Below are 19,472 nucleotides of genomic sequence, written 5' to 3'. Positions count from 1 at the left end.
CCTATTTTTTGGGGGGTCTTTCTCCTTCTGTCTGATGTGTCACTCTGCCTGCTCTGCCCCCGTGCCCCCTCCACCCCAGTGTCCACTCTGGGACATCTGCTGGGGTCGGCTGTGTGGGCCTGATGTTGGCTGGCTCCCTGGTGGCAGGTGGCAGCTGGACAGAAGGCTAAAAGCGTGTGGTCTCAAAGAACAGAGCGAGAGAAAGAAACTGAGGGGTGAAATAAAGAGTGACAGAAAGGTGTAGACTGGGGGAGAAAGACAGAAGCTTAGAGAAAGAAAGAGAGACTAAATGAACTCCAAATGTGGTGAGAAAACAGCACTGATCAACAGCTACGCTACATTAATGTTTCCTTTTACATAAATTTATACAGTGGAGCTGCCTCAAATTACTCAAACTCCCATTTTTCAGTTAGTCAAAACATGTCACTAGATCGTTTTTTAATGATCAAGAGTATGTTTGGGATGTGAAGTAGTAAAAGAAAATAAAGGAGGTTTTGGCTGATTTCCTGACACATGAGAATGGCCTGAAATACCCTCCATGTTTGTCCTTGGACTACATTGCAGATCAGTGTTCATCAACACTGAAGCAGCCAAGTGGAGCTTCAGCTGTTGGTAAAAGTTCAGACTCCTCATTCAAGTCTAACTAAGGACCTGTGAAGCTGTTCAGGCTTCACATGACATGCTCATGTTGTATCTCAGGTTCTGGCAAATGTAATTCATATAAGTGACCTAAACTTGTTTTCAGAGGTTAGTAATGATTCAACTAACCTCAGTGTGGCAGATAACCAAACCAAGCATTAGCCTTGGATTTAACATGTGTATACACACATTTATTTGCCTGTGTTTCTACTAAAGCAGTTTTTAAATACAGCGTTCATACATTTGTTTGGATCAAAGGTACAAAAGGGTCCAAATCCAAAATATTCAGCTAATTATTATGTAGTATGACAAAAAAGCAGCCAAGCTTTGCAATTAAGGGGCTGGAGCCAGTGAAGGTTTGGCATCTTTGCTTGAAAAAGATGCCAAACTGAGCTATTGAGTTTACTGCATGTTTTATTGATGAGTGTACTTATGTCTTATTACTGCTTGTTGTTTATTGTATTATTTGTTCTTGTATGATGCAGGTTGACCTTGAGTGTCATGAAAGGTGCCTTTAAATACAATAATAATAATAATAATAATTTAGATTGAATGATTTAGATTAATATATTTTACAATCAAAATCTGTGAAATGTGATGAAAGTAACAATTTTCATTTACACATTCTTCATCTCAAATATCTACTTGGAGGTGTTTGCTTGTTTTAACATATCCAGGATTAAAAGAAAACACTTGGCAGCATTTAAATCTTGTGATTGCTGTTAGTTTTACTGTGAAAATGTCAATCCGTGACTCAATATCTGATATATATAAATACCCTGAACCTTTTTTATTTTGTCAATAAGGGGAAGGGTGGGAATCAAGTTGGAGCTGCCTTTCTCCTCCCAGGTCTCATTTTGCCCACGCCTGGACAGGTTCCAGACCCTCTGTTTACCTAACAACCTTCCTGGGGAGGAATCTGACCAACCCAGACAAAAGACAAGATTAACAGTGCCTGACTGTGCTGTCAAAGAGATAAGCAGCTTAACAGAATGAAGCTACAGTATTTCTTGCTTAACTGATGAAGGAAGGTGACTGCACAGAGAAAGAAAAACAGAATGGGTTAAAAAAAAATAAAGAAAAAAAAATGAGTGCCTGAGGGTGTTTTTAAGCAGCCGCTGCCTGTTCGATTGTGAAGTCAAAAGAGGCTCCGGAGGCCTCTTTGGCTGGCTGACCCTCAAGCCTCAGAGGACAGATTTGTCATTAACCTCGCACAGGCCGGAGGTGAACACAGAGAATGACCTTTTATCACCTGCACAACTTAAAGCAAAGCGTGACTGTGGCAGAGGTCGCCTAACGGATGTTTCTGAGGTGTGACTCAGGTGGTTGCTAAGGTCAGTTGTAGTGGCAAGAGGGGTATTTCAGGTGAGTCAGCAGCTGCAGTCCGCTTAATGGATGGTCAAACATAATGGGTGGACTCTACCGGGAAGAAGCAGTTTAACGTTCAAAGACTAATGGTTAAAAAGGGATGTTCATATCGGTGAGTGGTGACTTTAAAACTGCCTCTCAGGCAGTCAGATGGTCAGTCAGTCAAGGCTATTCCCCAGCTCCTGGGTGGCATCAACAGATTGCATGAATGTGACCCCAGGTCAAAACAAGCTAGTCTAATCTTCTCTCGGTGCATTCGAGAGGACAAAGAAGTAGAAAATATGAGAACACAAGACATGCAAATAGCAGCTGAATTTCCACTACAGTCTCAGCCAGTGCTGTTTTGCAAAAAACAGATAACACATTAGCAGAGCATTAAAAACAAGGCGGCTTACGTTGTCGGATTGTTCCCAGGCGTGAAGGGACTTGTTCACCTCTGCTACATGCTGGGTCACTACCACTCGGCAGAAACTTTCAGGAAAGACATTTCTGTCAGTGCTTCGAGACCTGAGGGAGGAGCAGGAAGATCTGTGATTAGCTCACAAACTGTCAAACACAACACAAATGAAACAGTTTACAGCAGCTGAAAAAAGAAAGACAACAAGACGTTCCTCAAAGATGTTTAAGTTCTTTTCACTTGCATCAAAAAAATTAGATTTGAGGATTTATTCATGGGTAAAATTATTGGTTCAAGTGATTATTTTTCCAAGATAAAAAGCAATGTTGAAGTACTGTACCATTGTATGAAAAGCCAAACAGATATTTCTCTTTGACTATTTTCTGAAACATGTATGCTATAAATACTGCAGGTCGGCACGGTCCGGAGAGCATGCCCATTCACAAAATGAATGGTTGCACTTATGACCACTCAGACACTGAGAGGGGCTCAAACCGTGACATATGTACTCACTATTCTGAGGCTAAAAAGGCGTTACATGATACTGTGGCCCTGGGGCTATTTTCATAAAACACAATTGGGTGTTTTAGTTTGTAGCTGCACTCTCTACACACAACCACAGTGCTCTGAATAGATCTGCCAGTTACTTTGACCCCTGGACAAAAGTATTGTTTATTCACTCTGATGGCTTTGATATGACAGAAGCAAAGTTCCCTTCAAAACACTGACTGACTGTCACAATCTACCCCGTCACCACTTCTGACTGTGTGCTGCTATTCTGCAAGTATGCTGCTGTTCTCGGGTCCAAGTCCTGCAAATAGCAAGTGTACACAAGCCGTTTCAACTTGCATTAACTGACCACGCTGGAACTTATTTTGTGAATGATTAGCCAGCTTGATACAGGTAATCAAACTTAAAAACGTCATGTGTCCGACAGAAACCTATACTCCTTTACTTCCAAGCAACCGAAAAGAAGAAAATGATATCAGAATTCAGTGTAGTATTGATAATGTGAAATGTACTGTTCTGTTTAAAGTATCATAACAGAAGTTAATGCGTAATCCTCCATTGGGTGTTTCCACTAAGGATGTGAATCTCAACCAAAGCTCTGACACTGCTAATTACCCAAGGAGAGGAGTCTTGAAATATTTTGATGCTTATCTTGTCGTGAAAGGTATAGACGACTCAGAAGGAGACGCAGATGGCTCCTGAGATGAGGATGAAGGAGCCGTAAATCTAGACACCAATACAAGTCAAGCTCGAGGTGCTTATTTAAAGTCCTGCTTTTCCAGTAATGACATTCGAGGGAATGTTTAGGTTGAGATGCTGGTTTACTTAACTTGGTGCCTGATAGTATTCAAGGCGATGGTTAAGTTAAAGACACGCACATTTGTCACGTAACTACTTTGTTGCAAGTGTAACTGCATGTGCATGCACACACACAAACACACACACCCATCTGAAGTACAGCACCAGTCAAAAGTTTGGACACACCTTCTATTCACTTGAATGAGAAAGTGCTTCCGTATTTTTGACTGGTACTGTAAATCATCAAATACTCTGGCTATTTGTTATATATTTGTTATATATCATACAGCACAGTATTAAAATGTAAATATAGAAATATTCATTTAATATTTAACTGACCAACTGAATTGCACTATTATTCCTGTTCTTTCTTTTTCTCTCTCCATGCAGCCCTTCTTTTGTTTCTCCATAATTACACAGCAGTGTTAACAATAGAGGGAGAGAGGCAGGATTTAACTTGCTTAACCTCACATTCAAACTTTATCCTTCAAATCAAAACCAACACATTTTTAAAAGAATGTGTAAAAAAAAACAATCTACTGTTTTCCATATTACAGTAAATATCAGAGAAAAAGGAGGTAGGAAGATGTTAAATTTGACATGAGGTCATTGTCTAAATTTTTTAACTCAGCAAGTACAGACAACTAACATTAATTAAGCCAGGATTTACTTTAAAGTGTTATCAAGCTACCAATTCACCAATTAAGTCTTTTTCTTTTTACCCGAGTCATCAACTGTAGATGAAATGTTAATGAAAATTTGATAAATATCTAAACCGTTTTCACCTCATTGTTATGCTTTAACATGTGAAGGTCCATACCAATAGTTGAAATGCGGGAAAGAGCTCAGCACACTCTTAACATTAGAAAAGCTGTGATGAAAAGACACTGCCCATCAGATATAGGAAAGGGGGATGGGGGTAAGAAATGAGGAAAACAAAAAAAAAAAAAGACAAACATCTCTTGTGGCCTCTAAATTAGGTGCTAAAAGCCCATCTCATTAATGCTACACATCAGGCTGAATACCACATGTGACACACAGCAAGCAGTTTCAAAAGCTTCTCCTGTACCTTCCATGACTCCTCGACCAGTGGATGAACCCTAAAAATCCAAATGTAATAAATCCCAAATGTGAATGAAGGCAGTTTTTTTTTTTTCAAAGGTAGTCCATGTTAGATGATAAATCCTTGTGGAAAGAGTTTGTTATGATATCCAGGCAGCATGTGGAGTTTCACTGTTCTCTGGTATGTCTCAAGTCACCTTTGTCATGATACTCTATGGAAAGGACTAGGAATCCCACTCTTTCCCTCAGTACAGCAGAAGCCCTCCCTCTCTCTCTCTCTCTCTCTCTCTCTCTCTCTCTCTCACTCACATGCAAACAAACACACACACACACACACACACACACACACTAACAGACCCCTCCCCCTAGTCCCCTATGCCCTCCTCTGTCCTGTGCCATTTGCCAAGGAGGGAGGGAATCCACCGGGGGCTCATTCATCTTGGCCCTGCTGACCCCCTGTGGTGACAGATGCTCTTGGAGGCCTGCAGAGCTGTGGGGGGGGGAAACAAAGAGAAAGGTCTGCATCTCCCCGCTGCCACACAGCCACGGCACTCTGCCACGCGTGACCCCCAGCACGCCAAAACATGGGCACTGTGTCAAGTTTTCATTTTTCGAAAAAAGGGGAGAAGGTGGGGTGCGGCGGGGGGGGGGGGGGGTCTGTTAATCAAACTTTTGCTCTCACGCTCTAGCTCAGTTCGGTCCCTCGTTGCCACACCCGACTTTTATTGGGGCCAATTCAGAGACAGGAGACTCTGTCACCAGCAAAATGGGGACAAGAATGTCAGGTCAGCTTGAGCATTTTGTCCTTGTAGCCTTGCCCGGGATTGACCCCACACTGGGCTTTTACTCCCGCTATAAATACCAGGGGCTCATCTGGTCAAAATAAATAAACAGAAATGCACCACAAATCAACAGGCGCTGGCAGATGTTGGGGATTTTAAGTCATTATAGCCTAGCGATCACCAGGCTATACCTTATCATGATATTACCAAGGGGAGAGGGAAATAACCAAAGAGACTCAAGACTGATGACACTGCAAAACAAATGAAGTTAGATATGTGGAACCTCACTGCATCTGAAGGAAATGTCACATTTACTTCACATTCCTTCAAAATGTGAGAAATAATAGACTCATAGACTAAATTCTGCCACTCCATTACATATCATACAATCCAATATCAACAAATACTTTTTTAATCTTCAATCTTTTTCCTCCATAAACACAATCAACTGTCAGATTGTCAAGTCTAACAGTCACTCCCAGGATGTTATTTTGACTTCAACTCCATGTTTCTAATACTAATATTTCAACTGAATCATTTAATGCGGCCTTAACCATGAACTGTACAGCTCCCTTGAATTGTACAGAATTTTACAGCTCCCCTTATGGCTTCTATGTGTGTGTTTCCCTGTCAACTAATTAATGTCAAGTAAAGAATTTGTCAAGTAAATAGTAGGTCCGACTCACATCTACTTGATGACAGGGAAGATACACTCAACATTTACCATGACACAGTTTATAGCTTTCACTTTAATTCCAATATTTCTCCTCAAAAAGTTGATTAGATTAAGAGTTAGAGCAGAAATGATAACAAAAAGGCCAATGTTTGATTTCACAAATTAGGTGTGAAAATTACACGCTTTGAGAGCATACTTTCAAAGAAGATGAAGAAGATGCATACTTAAAACACAAAATAATAATAACAAGAAATGTTTGAAATAAGTGGTGGCATCAGTTGTTACAACTGTTGTATTAATTAAAGACTCTCATTATCAACACCTCACTTTACTGGCCCAGGTTTCTTGCTTCGCTGAGCCGTGTGACTGATGTTCCAGTTCATTACCACAGACACAGTCAACAGTTGTTTTAATCAAGTCGTGTGCAGCTCTTCTCACCTCCTCTCCAATGGTTATATTAGGGCAAAGTCAGTGTGAGGGACAGTTGTAAACCATGACATGAGCCAATCAGGGCCTCCATTAGTCCTCACTGCACTTTCATGCGCTCATTTCTCTCAATCAGCCACATTTGTCTAAACATTGGGCTTGAGTTTGACTGTGAAATTTGTCTGGCTATTGCGGATTTAGACCACACATGGTAAATGTCAGTGAGTATCAAGCGGAGCCTTAGATTACATTTGACATTTTTAAGTGATGACTATCTTTGGCTATCAGGTGTAAGAAAAGTGAAATCCCTACAAATGATCCATCTGCGGCGATACCGATGCAGCCACAAGTTCAACTGGTGGAAAAGAGCTGTCAATGTGATTTATGTCTAAGCCCCTGACTTTGACATGGCCGGTCTTAAATAGCCCATTTAGGATGGAGATAATGAGTAAACCCAGCATTTTCTTTGTCCTGAAAAGACACTGTGCAAAAAAACAAAGGAGTGTGGATTGAATGCTTGCCCGCCCCCGAACCCATCCTTCACCATTGCATTGAGATCCTGCTAAAGTCCCTGACAAAGGGGAAGTATCTTTACCACCGCCACCTGAGGAAAGACGAGTCATGTGACCAGCTGGGGGGTTCTGGGAGATCATGGGCTTGGGGGCTCTTAAATTCGGAGGGGGTAGGGAAGAGGGGTTCTTCCTCTTCAGGATTCCCAGTGGAGTGCTGCTGCTTTGTCTTAGCTGACTCAGCAGCTGCCCAACACATGACGGTTGTATGGAGCAGCTTGGATTGAGCTAAAGGCGAATCATCTACCTAAACTTGTTATTGCAGATGCTCTGACATTAATGAAATAACCTAATATACTAATCTACCAAACCTGGCACATCGGGATGGCAGCTGTGATTACACAATGTAGCAAGTCGAGGCTCTGAGACTGTAGGAAAAATGAAGGTCCTCTGCTGATGAGGTTCAACTGACAAATCGAGAGATGAGAAATGAGTATCAGGTGGGGAGGAAGTACAAGAAACGACCGAGGTGCTAATTAGCACGTCTGACTCTTATAATAAGAAAACAATCCTCCAGCTCAACTGTCAAAAAACAAAACAAGAAAACGAAACAGCCACTATGTGAAAATTCCCGCAACCAGAATCCCCTTCTCTACCCGCTTCACATGGGCTACCTGACGCCAAGGGTGTGAGGACTCGCACTGTTGTTTACTATCCGGGTGGCAGTCCACAGCTCTAATTTCCTTATAAAAGCCCCACAACCTTCTTCGAAAACCCCCCTCCTCCCGCTCCTGGGGACTACCTGCTGGGCCCTGAAGTGCAAATCGGTGCTAGTGAGGATAGCAGATGAGCTAAGGTCATTCATGCCTTTCTGGTGGGCCACACAAACAAAGGCAAACATTCCAGCTGAATGCCATTGCTGAAGTCGGCAGCAACAGAGAGAAAGAGAGGGAGAAGGAGACAGAGCAGGGCTCAGTGGACATAATAGCCTGAGGGAGTGTGTGTGTGTGTGTGTGTGTGTGTGTGTGTGTTTGTGGTGTGAGTGTGCATGCATCCATGTATGTGTGTGTGTATGTGTGTGTGTGTGTGTGTGTGTTCTAGGGGATTATCTGTGGAACTATAAAGTGGGGTGAACCAGGGTTTAAGGCCTGGTGTGACCAGAAGGAACGGGGGTAGGGTCTGAGGCATGAGGAGGGGCGGACAAAAGGAGCATTTGGGCAGATGAAGAAGTCATCATCATTAAGCCACTGGAAGTTTACTGTCCAGTTATAAAACTCATTTCAAAATTAGAGGCTAGGGGGTGCGTGTGAAAGGGCATCGGGGCTGGGAAGGCCTGGAAGGGGCTGGAGGGACTTGCTGAGGAACTGTGGAGCTAATTCATTAGGGGACAAGCAGCCTTTGTGTTAACACTAGGTTGATTGGAGTGGTGACCTTGCCACACACTCTGGCCCAGCGGATGAGTTTAAGGGCAAGGCATTTAACCTTAAACTAAATCTCAGCCACGGACAAAGGCCAGCATCGTTTAATGGCCAAGGCCTACCAAACAGATAACTGATGCAGCACAAATATAAAACAAGCCTTGTTAAAAGTTGCCAAGTCCCGGATAACACTGTAGAATCACATTAACAGTAAAATTTTAGTAAATACTATAATTAACATTCCAGCATATTACTTAAAAGATATGATTTTGATATTACAAAGTAAATACGGAGCTGAAATGATAAATTAATCGATTAATTGATTTCATTTTTTAAGGAAATTTATTGGTTCCAGCTTCTTAAATGTGAATATTTGTTGTTTCTTTGAGATAGTAAACTGAAAATCGTTGTGTTTTGCATGGTTGATCGGACAAAACAAGCTGCTCTCAAGCCTATTTTCTGACATTTTATAGAGAAAGTGATTCATTACTTAACTAAAAGACTCATCAATGGGTTATTTTATAATGAAAATAATAACCTGATTGTGATCATTTTAAAGTTTTAATCAGTATGGGGGCTGTCAAATCCCATTGGTTCTATAATTTTTGCAATTAGTCTTATCAAAAGCAAACAGAGATGACTAAAACTTGCCTCCTAACTTCCCCAGAATTTCTAACAAAGCTGACCAAAACAGACAATTGAGCAACAGCTGGTTAAAATGTTTTGTGAATAAATGTTATTTTTATCCAGCTGTTATCATTTTTCTAAAAACTGATCTCATATTTTGTGTCCTCTAAATATGATCTTTTGTAAAGCTGGAATGTTTTAAAAACCTTTTTTTTTAAATGCCAAATCTAGACTGATGGGCTTATTTTGGCCAAATAGCATCACGTCTCGCCAAAAATGTCAGTTCTTTGATAATGTGAGCAGCAAGCAGAGGTATCTGTTTTCCCGGCCGTTATCCCTGATAGAATAAGTGAATGAAAGTGAAGGATGAGTGACAGTTTACAATGTTGTTCATGACTGTGTAATAAAATGGAAGCCCTGTCAGTGAACCCAATCTGCATTTTACAACGCTGCCGGGTTGAACGCCAGTTCACCTAAGTCGGAACAACAGAGAGAGACACAGGACCCTAATGCATTTATGGACTTATTCAGGGAAGCCATATTGTATAAGACAACTATGAGTTCTATTTCATACTGTAAACCTGTCACTGGCAGTGGTCAAACACCGGTCAATGGTAAAGGCCAAGATGAGGGAAGGAGAAAAAAAAAACATGAGCAGTTGCAAGATTTTAACTTGTCAAAATTTCTAATAATTTACATCTTTATTCTAAGTCTGGAAAAATCTTCACCTCATGAAATAAACAAAGCTTATTATAGACAAATAAAATCGCTTATTTGCTTATTCATCATGTTCCCAATTCTGACTTCTATCTTATCCTCATCTGAGAGAGAAATAGTTTCTTCAGCTTCTTCTAACATCTGGCACACACCTAATGGCTCATCCCAGAGTAGATCTTTGATGATGGTTGACCAGGCCTTGTCCTGGCCATAAACTGTTGTTTAGACAGCCCTATTAATGGGGTGTAAACGGAGAGCCATGGATCACATTGAGAGGGACAACACTATCAAAACATTGGCTCTTATCAGATGACAGAACTAGCAAAAGGGTCATGTTCCGTTTCCAGGAGCTGGCCTGAGCTGCACTCTGCCCTCACCTCGACATTACGTATCGATCAAAGTGAGGTGGTGAACCAACAGTAAACACAGTAAAAGGGTTTGGTATCATTTACATTTTTTTGATTTTTCTGCCAATATGATATCTGAGCTTCAGTGCCAATACCAAAACAGTATGTATGACAAAAGACTCTCAACTGAAGGTCAACTTACTGCCTTTTTTTTTTTTTTAGATCTTTCAGCTTCATCTAACAGCCTTCATTAGTAAATGGAAGAGGCTTGGGTGTCATCATGTGACATATGTGTGGGATGTCGGTCACATGATAAAAAAGACAATAATTCTCAACACTTCCCTTTAAAGATGATTTCTTTGCCTTTATTTGAGAGTCAGTGTAGTGAGACGGGGAAACAGGGAGAGGGAGGGGGGTGTGACATGAAACAGGGGTATGCTGGCTGGGAATTGAACCGTGGACATTGTGGTTATATGGTATGCGCCCTAAACATTAGGCCATCAGGGCACCCTTCAATATACTTTCCTAATAATTCTTAGTAAGTTTATTGAAAGTAAATATTAAATCAATATTCATTTATTACTGGAAATTTCATATGTGTTGACTTGTAAGCTAACAAATTTCATTTTTTTGCTGGAAAGTGTACCAATTAAACTAAATAAGCAAAACTTCTCAGTGCACCATCAGTCTTTAATTTTGTCTCAACATGACGCAGATGAAAAAGAACTTTTCCTAAATAAAATATAGTGTAAAATTACCGAAAATATATGCCAGCTTTACGTACTTGATAGTTTTCCATACTCAAGCCATTAAGCGATAGATGTTAAAGACATATAAAAGATAAAGACATACATTGTCTTTATAAGGATCTTCACTCAACATTTTGGATGCTTTGAACCTTTTTTGTAAATGAAGGAATATAAAAGGCCCTGATTCAAAAGACAGGCGATCTACTCAACCTTCTTCCCTGAAATGTTCACACAACTGACACACTAACTCAATTTAGCCACGCAGGAGCACTGAGCACTCATGGAGAGAACAGAAGAAGGAGGTCTGTTGTGTTTATCAGGCGTCCAGAGAGAGACCCACCTTTCACAATAGGACCTCTCCTTTCTTTTCCTCCCTGAAAAAAAGTGTCAGCCACCTTGAATCCATTTGAGTGACACCGCGACAAAGAGGCTTCTCAATGTCCTGAAGAAGGAGACTCCTCCCCTTCCCTCTAAACTTCCTTACCAGGCGATCAGCTGTATCCATCATGTCCCTCTTCCTGACCCCAGGCGGCACTGCTGCATCAGCAGCACCCCACCCCCGTTACTCCCTTGCCACATCTCCTCCATTACCCCCCACCCTCCTGATTAATAAGCACCAAGTTGCCCTCGGTGACAGGACCCACACTTAAATCCCATCACTCCTCCTTGCTGCAGCAAGAGCCACAGCATCAGCAGGACTCTTTTTGTCTTATGGCACAATGGGCGCAGAGCCATCCTTTGTTGAGGGCTTGACCCCACACACAAACCTTGCTGATGAGAAAAAGTGACAGTAAACCTATTCAGAGCCAGTATCACTTCATCCTGCACCGATCCCTCTAAGAGATGAGATATTTTACCAACCGGCAGATGTGACCGTTAGACAGGGCTGCTTCTACAATGTGGTGTACCAGACAGAAATGGTGGTTAATAGGGCACTCAGTTGCAAAGTGCTATAAAATCTGAATAAAAAGATGAAAAAAATGTTTCAACTTCAAATGTGTTCCTTCTCTCTTTTCTGCCAGGTTCCTTGAAACTACCTACGTGGTGCAGTTAATGAGGGTCTCTGAAAGTGAATTTCAACATGTACCCACTTACTGTTATTGCACCACAACATGGGTTGTTTTTATTTAACAATGTTTGTTGTACCTTGGCAGAGCTAATTTGGCCAAAGTAGATATTTTTGTAACCGTAATTTGATGTTCTGAGGTCACTCTGCAGGGAAAATACAGTTTCTCTTTGAATAATTTTTAATCAACATCAACGTGCAAGACAGTAAACACACCCAATTTCACTTTCTCTGGCTTCACATCAGAGGTGCAACTGTACTGTTACATTCACAACAATAACACCACAGTAGGTAGGAACTTAAGTTACCCTGAGGCGAGGGAACATGAAAGAGCAACTTAAATGTTATGCCTCAACAATAATGTTAAGATTGCTGTATGTGGTAATGCAATCATTACTGTTGGATTAATAGTAATACAACTGAATTCTGCAAAAGTCTGAATTACTATGGTGAAATCATTACAACTAAAAACATTACAATGTACCAAAGTGTGTTATACGACTCAATTACACAAGATAAAGTAATTCAAACTTAAAAAACTGGGAAGATTTTTATTGTTAAGTCCACAGAAAGGGGATAAAAACAGCAAAAACACAGCCCCAGTTTACCAAACAAGTGTAGCCAAATGTAGAGAGAGAGAGATTCTTTGTAGGCAAATATGCGCTCAAGTACTTTGAATTTTTCTTATTAAAGCGAGGATCATAGATTCTGACAGTTTGCCGCAGTCAGGCCAAGCTTTAATGCTGCTTGGCATAGATTCTCTGGAGGTGAACTGGAAGGATAAACGCTGTTCTTCCAAAAGATATTCCCTCATTTGGTGTTTTTAGATGATGGTGGTGGAGAGTAGAGAGTAACACGTCACTCCAAAATCTTGTGATATTCAAGTGGGTTGAGATCAGGTGCTTATTAGCATATGATTAACATCATCTTCATACTCATCAAACTATTCAATACAGCCTCAATCCCTGTATGGTGACATTTGCATTCTGCACTCTTACTCAATTTTTTGATTTACTTCAACACCTGTATGTATATGTATGGTCTGACAATTATTTTCTCAACTCGTCAATTAAATGTTTAAAAAACTGTGAAAAAAAGGGCATTCAGAATTTCTCAGAGGCCACATATTACTTGTTTTTGTCTGAGTAACAGTCTAAAATGTTGAGATATTCTATTACCCATCATATATGATAAGGAAAAACAGCAAATCTGATTATTTGAGCAGCTGGAACCATTAAATATTTGTCATTTTTGCTTGAAAAATGACTGAAAATTAATCGATTATCAAAACGGCTGCTGATTAATTTTCTGACGATCGACTAATCAATGAATCCACTAATTGTTGCAGCTCTATATGAATGCAAATGAAAGACTGCATGGCTTTTGCATGAACCACATGTGGTCAAGCTTCTTACAAAGCTCACTTACAAACAGCTCTCTGTTGTCTTCTTGGCAATGCTTTAAATTGACAGCTTACAAATGCCCAGCTAGTCTCACAACTGGTAGGTATGGTTTCATTGAATTAGTCCAATGGAAAATGCTAATGTGTGTTTTAATGCTATTGATTTTAGCAGCAAGTCAGTACGCAGATCTACTTAAGAAAATCCATTTGGAATTCTTCATATTCTACAGTATGCTTTTCTGTGTATTTTCTTTTTTTTGCCTGATTTTCCTTCTGTTTGTGCTTGAGTTGCAATTGCACAAGTTCACACAGAGAGAATGAAAAGAGAGAGTGAGGGAGAGATAGAAAGAGAATGACCTCCCCCTGCCAACAGAGGAACGTTGAGTCCTCGCAGCAGAGGACTGGGTCTTGGTCACCGTAGCCTTGGACAATCTGTGACAGCCTATAGAAAAGCCTTCTGCTAAAGACAGCCCTCTCCCCCACAAACCCTGGCAGCATCAACACACAGTGACCTTGTGTTTCAATATGAAGAGGGAGGGAGAGCGAGGGAGAAAGTGAATGTCCTGTTTGGGATAGAGTTTGTTTATCTACTGTATGTATGTTTGTGTTTGTGGGCAGGCTTTTTTTTTTTAATAGTAAAATCAATTTGCTTTTGCTTCCGTTTTTTTTAGTCTCACTTACCTTCATTTAACACAAAAAAGAAGAAACTTAAATCACCACACAACTAAAAAGGAGCAGGAAAGAAAGGCAAGGGTATAAAAAGGGTAAATATTTGGTTATTTGTTGCACAAATGCATATTTCCTCCCACATACTATCCCACCACAGTTGGAATATGTTCAATAACAGAGCAATTCAGAAAATATTAAGTGGGTCTGTTGCAGCTGCAGATTACAAGCGCAGTGAAAATGAAATAATAAATTCTGAGGATGATCAGTGTGTCTAACTGTCACGATAATCAAGAGATGGAAACCTGATGCTGTGATAAGTGATTCAAATGTTTATCTTTGGGAAAAAAAAGGACACACAAAGGCCAAAATGGAATTCAACCTAAAAACTATTAACTTTCCTTCAGATTATTGTACTACGATCCAGCCAGTTACACGGCACACATTGTACTCTTCAAAAAGAACACGTAAGATGCAAGCAGTAATGTCTTGCTGCAGGTACTGTTCCAAAGGGTTGGCATCTGTGCACGGAGGGGGGGGGGGAGAAATACAGCGGAACACCATGTAAGAACACACTGTTCCATAACAGCACTGTGCGAGACGGGATTCTCAGCTGGATGCTCTCCAGGTTTCAATGGCAGGAATGAGGATATTATTACTAAGTGCTCTCCACAGAGCCGCACGTACACTTTGCTCTTCGCGAGCTTGCATTGGTATAATGGAGCCCACAAAAATCCAAGAGATTGATCTAAAAAAAGGAGGAACACTGTGCAGACACGAGATAAGCACTGCATACCATAATCCTGCTGTGATGCAATGCGAGATACAAGGACTCGGGTGTCAGGGTTATTAACCTTATTTGTTTATTGCTGCTGCTGCTAATTCGAGAGTTCAACTCAGGGAACAAAAGTCTGAAATTGCTCCTTCACCTTGACAAGCCATCACTCCCCCATGAACGCACACACACACACATGCACACACCTGCACTTAATGGCAACCCTGCGACTTTGCCGTGGACGCGCTTCCTGACGGTCGACTTGGGTGCATGTCCAATAAAGTTCAATTCATTTCTGTCAGTGAGCTATTTCAACTTTGATCTAGATGTGGGAGTGCAGAGAAAAAGAGGGCAACGGAGGTATAAATCTGGAGGTTTTAACTTTTTGGTGCTTAATTTAGCTTTTTATTTAGATGCCTTTGCAAAATACTTTGCTATAGTGCCATGAAAACAGCTGTATGAATAGGAATAAGTGTATAAATATTCAATATTACAGAGATAGAGGGCTTAAAGGTTGGAGTTTGTTGAGTCAGTTGGTTGATCAACCTGGATGTGGTGACAGATAAGAACCAGTCATGCATGTCTTAATCTGAGATAACTAACAGGACAACAGGAAGTGCCATCTAGCACAGAGACAGACAGACAGACACACACACACACACACACACACACACACACAATTAGCATCCGAAGCCTCCCTTTCAACAAAGAGCAGGATGTTCAGGCCAGTCTTTTTTGGCTGTACTCCTACGTATTGCATGTTCTACCTTCCTGACTGTAAGTTCCTTTCATTCATCATTACGTAAAAGCCACATTCTAGGGCTGTGAGAAAGAAAGGCACATTTTAGTTGTGAGTAGAAGTTTGTCCACACAACCTTTCAGTTTCCCCTTCACTGCTGAGCAGGCCGTAAACACCCTGGCGTGAAGGAGACTCACACCCAACAGCACAAATTCATGGTCAGACTTACAGGAATGAATGTTATTCACCCAGAATGAAGTCAAATAGTAAATGAACTGCTAGATAGTGTGTTCATGTTTCTCAATGTGGCTTGAACCTGTAAAACATGTCAGCTGATATAATGCAGCAAGAACAAAAATGAAAGGGTCTGTGGTGACTGTATGTCTTAGCTACTGTAGAATCCTAGATAAAAATAAAAATGTTCATTCTCAGGTTTAGAGTGTGCTCTTGATTGAATATGCTACTGTTTGCTCAATGAAATATACACTACAACTGTATACTCAAATGCATTCCACCTAACATACTAATCAGCATGCACTATAAATATACCGATTAAGCTGTTTGGTCTATAAAAAAAAAATTAGTTGAGAATATTCCTCACAAGCTTCAATAGTCCAGAACTCCCAAATATTCACTTTAATATCAGTGAATTTTTAGAATTTTTAAAATAACTTAGATGATTTTTCTAATGTTAAATTGTTGTCAATTCATTTTCTTTAAAGACTAATTTAATAATTAATCATTTCAGCTTTCAAGAAAAAATAAACTACTAATGATGAAAATGAAAAATAAATAAGTAAATCATTAAAATGTAAAAAAAAAAAATTAAATAATTGCCCTGTTTCCTGCAAGTGAAACTAAGATATAACAGCTGATGGTAGAGGGCTCTGAGGAGGAGGCCCCACCCCCACCAGAGGGATCAATGCACATAAATGGAAGAGGTCACAGACCTTTGACATCTCTTTTCAGCCGGGGGAGGGGCACAGGCCTTTGTGAGATTGGCTTTAATGATCCAATTGTCGACTGTGTCATACACCTTCATACAGTACATACATTTAGTCTCACATTTCGCTGAATCTCGTGCACACTCCCTTCTGTTCCTTCACTCGAACCGACCAGCCGCGATCCCGAGGTTTGCCTTGTTTCTCACTTGCTGCCTGCATCCAGCTGCCTTGTTTCATTCTTCATCACTCCCACATCTGTTTTAACCTCTTCTCCCATCTCTTCCCCTCCTCAGCCTCCCTTACTCCTTCCAAGACCTTATCTGTGCTTTCCCTCCCTCTTCTTTCATGCTGCATTTTTGAACAGAGGTTTGGTCACTTAAAAGGCCAAGGCAGGAGAAGATGACCACCTTAGACGTTTTGACACATTTTGTTCCTTGGATATAATATGGACAAAATAGAATGAATGAAGATCACAGCAGGAAATTCAAACTAAAAGAAGCTCAATTAACCGATGGAAAAAGAAAACATGCGTTGCTGACGTTGGCATTATATTCTGTGAATATTTCTCTCTTTTGTTAACACGCAGTGTTCCTGGCATTCTTGACCCTCCGTAAAAAAGATGAGATAAAAGTTTACGAGCATCCATGCGCAACACATTTAACTCTGCAGATGACATGCTTTTATTTCTGATGTTTTTTTGCAAATAGACATTGAACAGTTTGACTGATATACAGTACAAAGATGTTTCTGTCTAATTACATCTATTCTCTTTGAATTCTGAGCAGCCTGCATAAGGTCACTGAGTGCTTTTGACTCACATTAGACTCCTGAAGCGATAAAGTTGTCATGCAAAAACAAACATTTAAATCATAAAATACCTTGCTAAGTACTAACGTGCATCCATGATTTCGATGTAGTTTGTATAAACTTTAGCTTGGTGATTAGCTATGTTCAGATCATGGTGTATCATCAGTATTAATGACACAATAATCTCCATGTCAACATAAACATGGGGAAAACTTTAAAAGTGGGATGACTGCTGCCTCAGTAGTTTGATCAATGATGATTATTTTGAGGACCACCTGTTTTCTCTGTCCAGCCACATCACGGCCAAAAAAGTGTGAAACAATAGCACTGATCCCACTAGTTGAGATATTGTCCCTTGTACCATCTGTACTCTGGATCAGAAAAGCCCATCACTAAGAAGTACCTCTGAAAGGATCAAGAGAAGCATCTGCCCGGCTTGTGATCTCATGCAAATGATCTGTGAGGGTGTTCCGTGTAAAAGATTTTGCCTCATAGATCAATATATACAATAATATGTTCCTAGAGCTGACTGAGACTATAGAAGAAACTGAAAGCTGTGTTACTGACTGGATTGGTAATCAATCGCTATGTATGCCTTTTTGTTATGACACATCCAAGTGATCCATCACACACTCGTTTGTCATAACAGAGAGCAATAAACAGAGAACGTGTTGAATAAAATGTTGGCTGTCAAACAAACATATTCTATTTTTTCCCCTGCAAGATAAACGGATACACCAAGGGCAAAATGAGCAAACACAAGGCATAAACAGCAAAAAGAGAGTCCTCACGTGCTCAAAATAATAGCTGGAGAAAAATGAGAGAAAATAAATCAATCTGTTACCCTGGTGACAATTGCCCCATCTACAAATGGATGTGAAATAGTCATCTAGCCACAGCTTGGTCTGGCTTTTCAAGTGAGAAATGTCATGTTGCATTTTTTTGGGAAGCCCTCTGCTTCACAGCAGGTCTTCTTCACTATAAAACAACTGTGAATGAGAACTTGGGCAAAAAATAGAGAGGAGCCATTATCATAACAAGATAAAAGGTTTACAAAATAGTATTTTCAGCATGCTGAAAAGGTGTGTTATTATTTTAGATGGGGCATCTTTTGAAGGTGGACAGAAATGTGTTATAACTATAATTTACTTGTTTTGTAGTTTGGTGTATCCAATCTTGGTTCATCTGAGTTGCTAAATCTGTAATTTAAAAGGAGAAAACCTGCTTGTGTTTATTGCTCATCAAGGAGCTACAGTGACATATGGTTTTTAGGTTTTGGCTACATATTAATGATCAGGCTTTCTTTTTTCACCACTATATGGAACTCACTTACTCTATTTCCAGGGCCAATTAGAAAAATAAAAAGTTAAGATGCCACAATCACACGAGGACAATGCCCGATGCCAAACGTGACCGGCTCAAGAGCTTTTACAAAGCGGCACAGGAAAGAAGATGTCTCCTTCAAGGCTAAAGAGAGAAACCTGTCCGGGTGCAGGAGTGGTGTCACGGGGGTCTTACTTATCTCCTCCCAGATTAAGTCCCAATTGTTCGCAGGGAACAAAGGCAACCAGTGAGGAAACCAGCCCCCCAAGGGCCAGATGGTCAGCGTTCAGAGCCTCCTGACCCCTCCAGCCCTTGCCCTCTCTTGACAGGGCTGCGCGTGCTCTAGGCGAGAGAGGCCACCCAACAAATTCACAACCCGCGCGGCTCGTACAGAGCGTGTACTCACATGATACTGTACACATACTTGTAGTCTACCTGTCTGACTTCAAAGGATGTTTCTCTGTGGTAGATATTTATTTTTTTATAGGATACACAGTTGCAGAAGACTACCATGATGATCAGAAATCATGAATCAGGCTTTTAGGCAATATTTCTAATTATGCAGATATTCTGAGATCTAAGATTTTAAAGTGAGAGAAGTGAATTTGTTAGGTGCCTGGATTAGAAATTGCTCCATTAATGCTGCTTTCATTAAAAGCGACTACGTTTGAGAGAATGATGCAGCACAGCAGTAAACAAGGCCTCTCTGTATCTGCTAAAATGAA

At 40.6% G+C, this 19,472-nt stretch overlaps 1 protein-coding gene across 5 annotated transcripts in view; it reads right to left on the bottom strand.

Moving 5' to 3' along the window:
- greb1l (GREB1 like retinoic acid receptor coactivator) overlaps window positions 1–19,472 on the bottom strand; it is a 42,106-nt gene that overhangs the window by 21,383 nt on the left and 1,251 nt on the right. For 4 of the 5 annotated variants that reach the window (XM_044368648.1, XM_044368643.1, XM_044368647.1 and 1 more), the window contains exon 2: window positions 2,403–2,514. The gene's annotated coding sequence lies outside the window, so the exon portion shown is untranslated. Of the gene's footprint in view, window positions 1–2,402; window positions 2,515–4,781; window positions 4,941–19,472 lie in introns of those variants that run through there. The other variant, XM_044368644.1, reaches the window with a different exon arrangement.

The sequence above is a fragment of the Thunnus albacares genome, chromosome 12 (assembly GCF_914725855.1).
Source record: "Thunnus albacares chromosome 12, fThuAlb1.1, whole genome shotgun sequence".
In the NCBI taxonomy this organism is placed as follows: Eukaryota; Metazoa; Chordata; class Actinopteri; order Scombriformes; family Scombridae; genus Thunnus; species Thunnus albacares.
The sequence above is the reverse complement of the archived record's forward strand: the minus strand, read 5'-3'. Positions and strand labels throughout refer to the sequence as shown.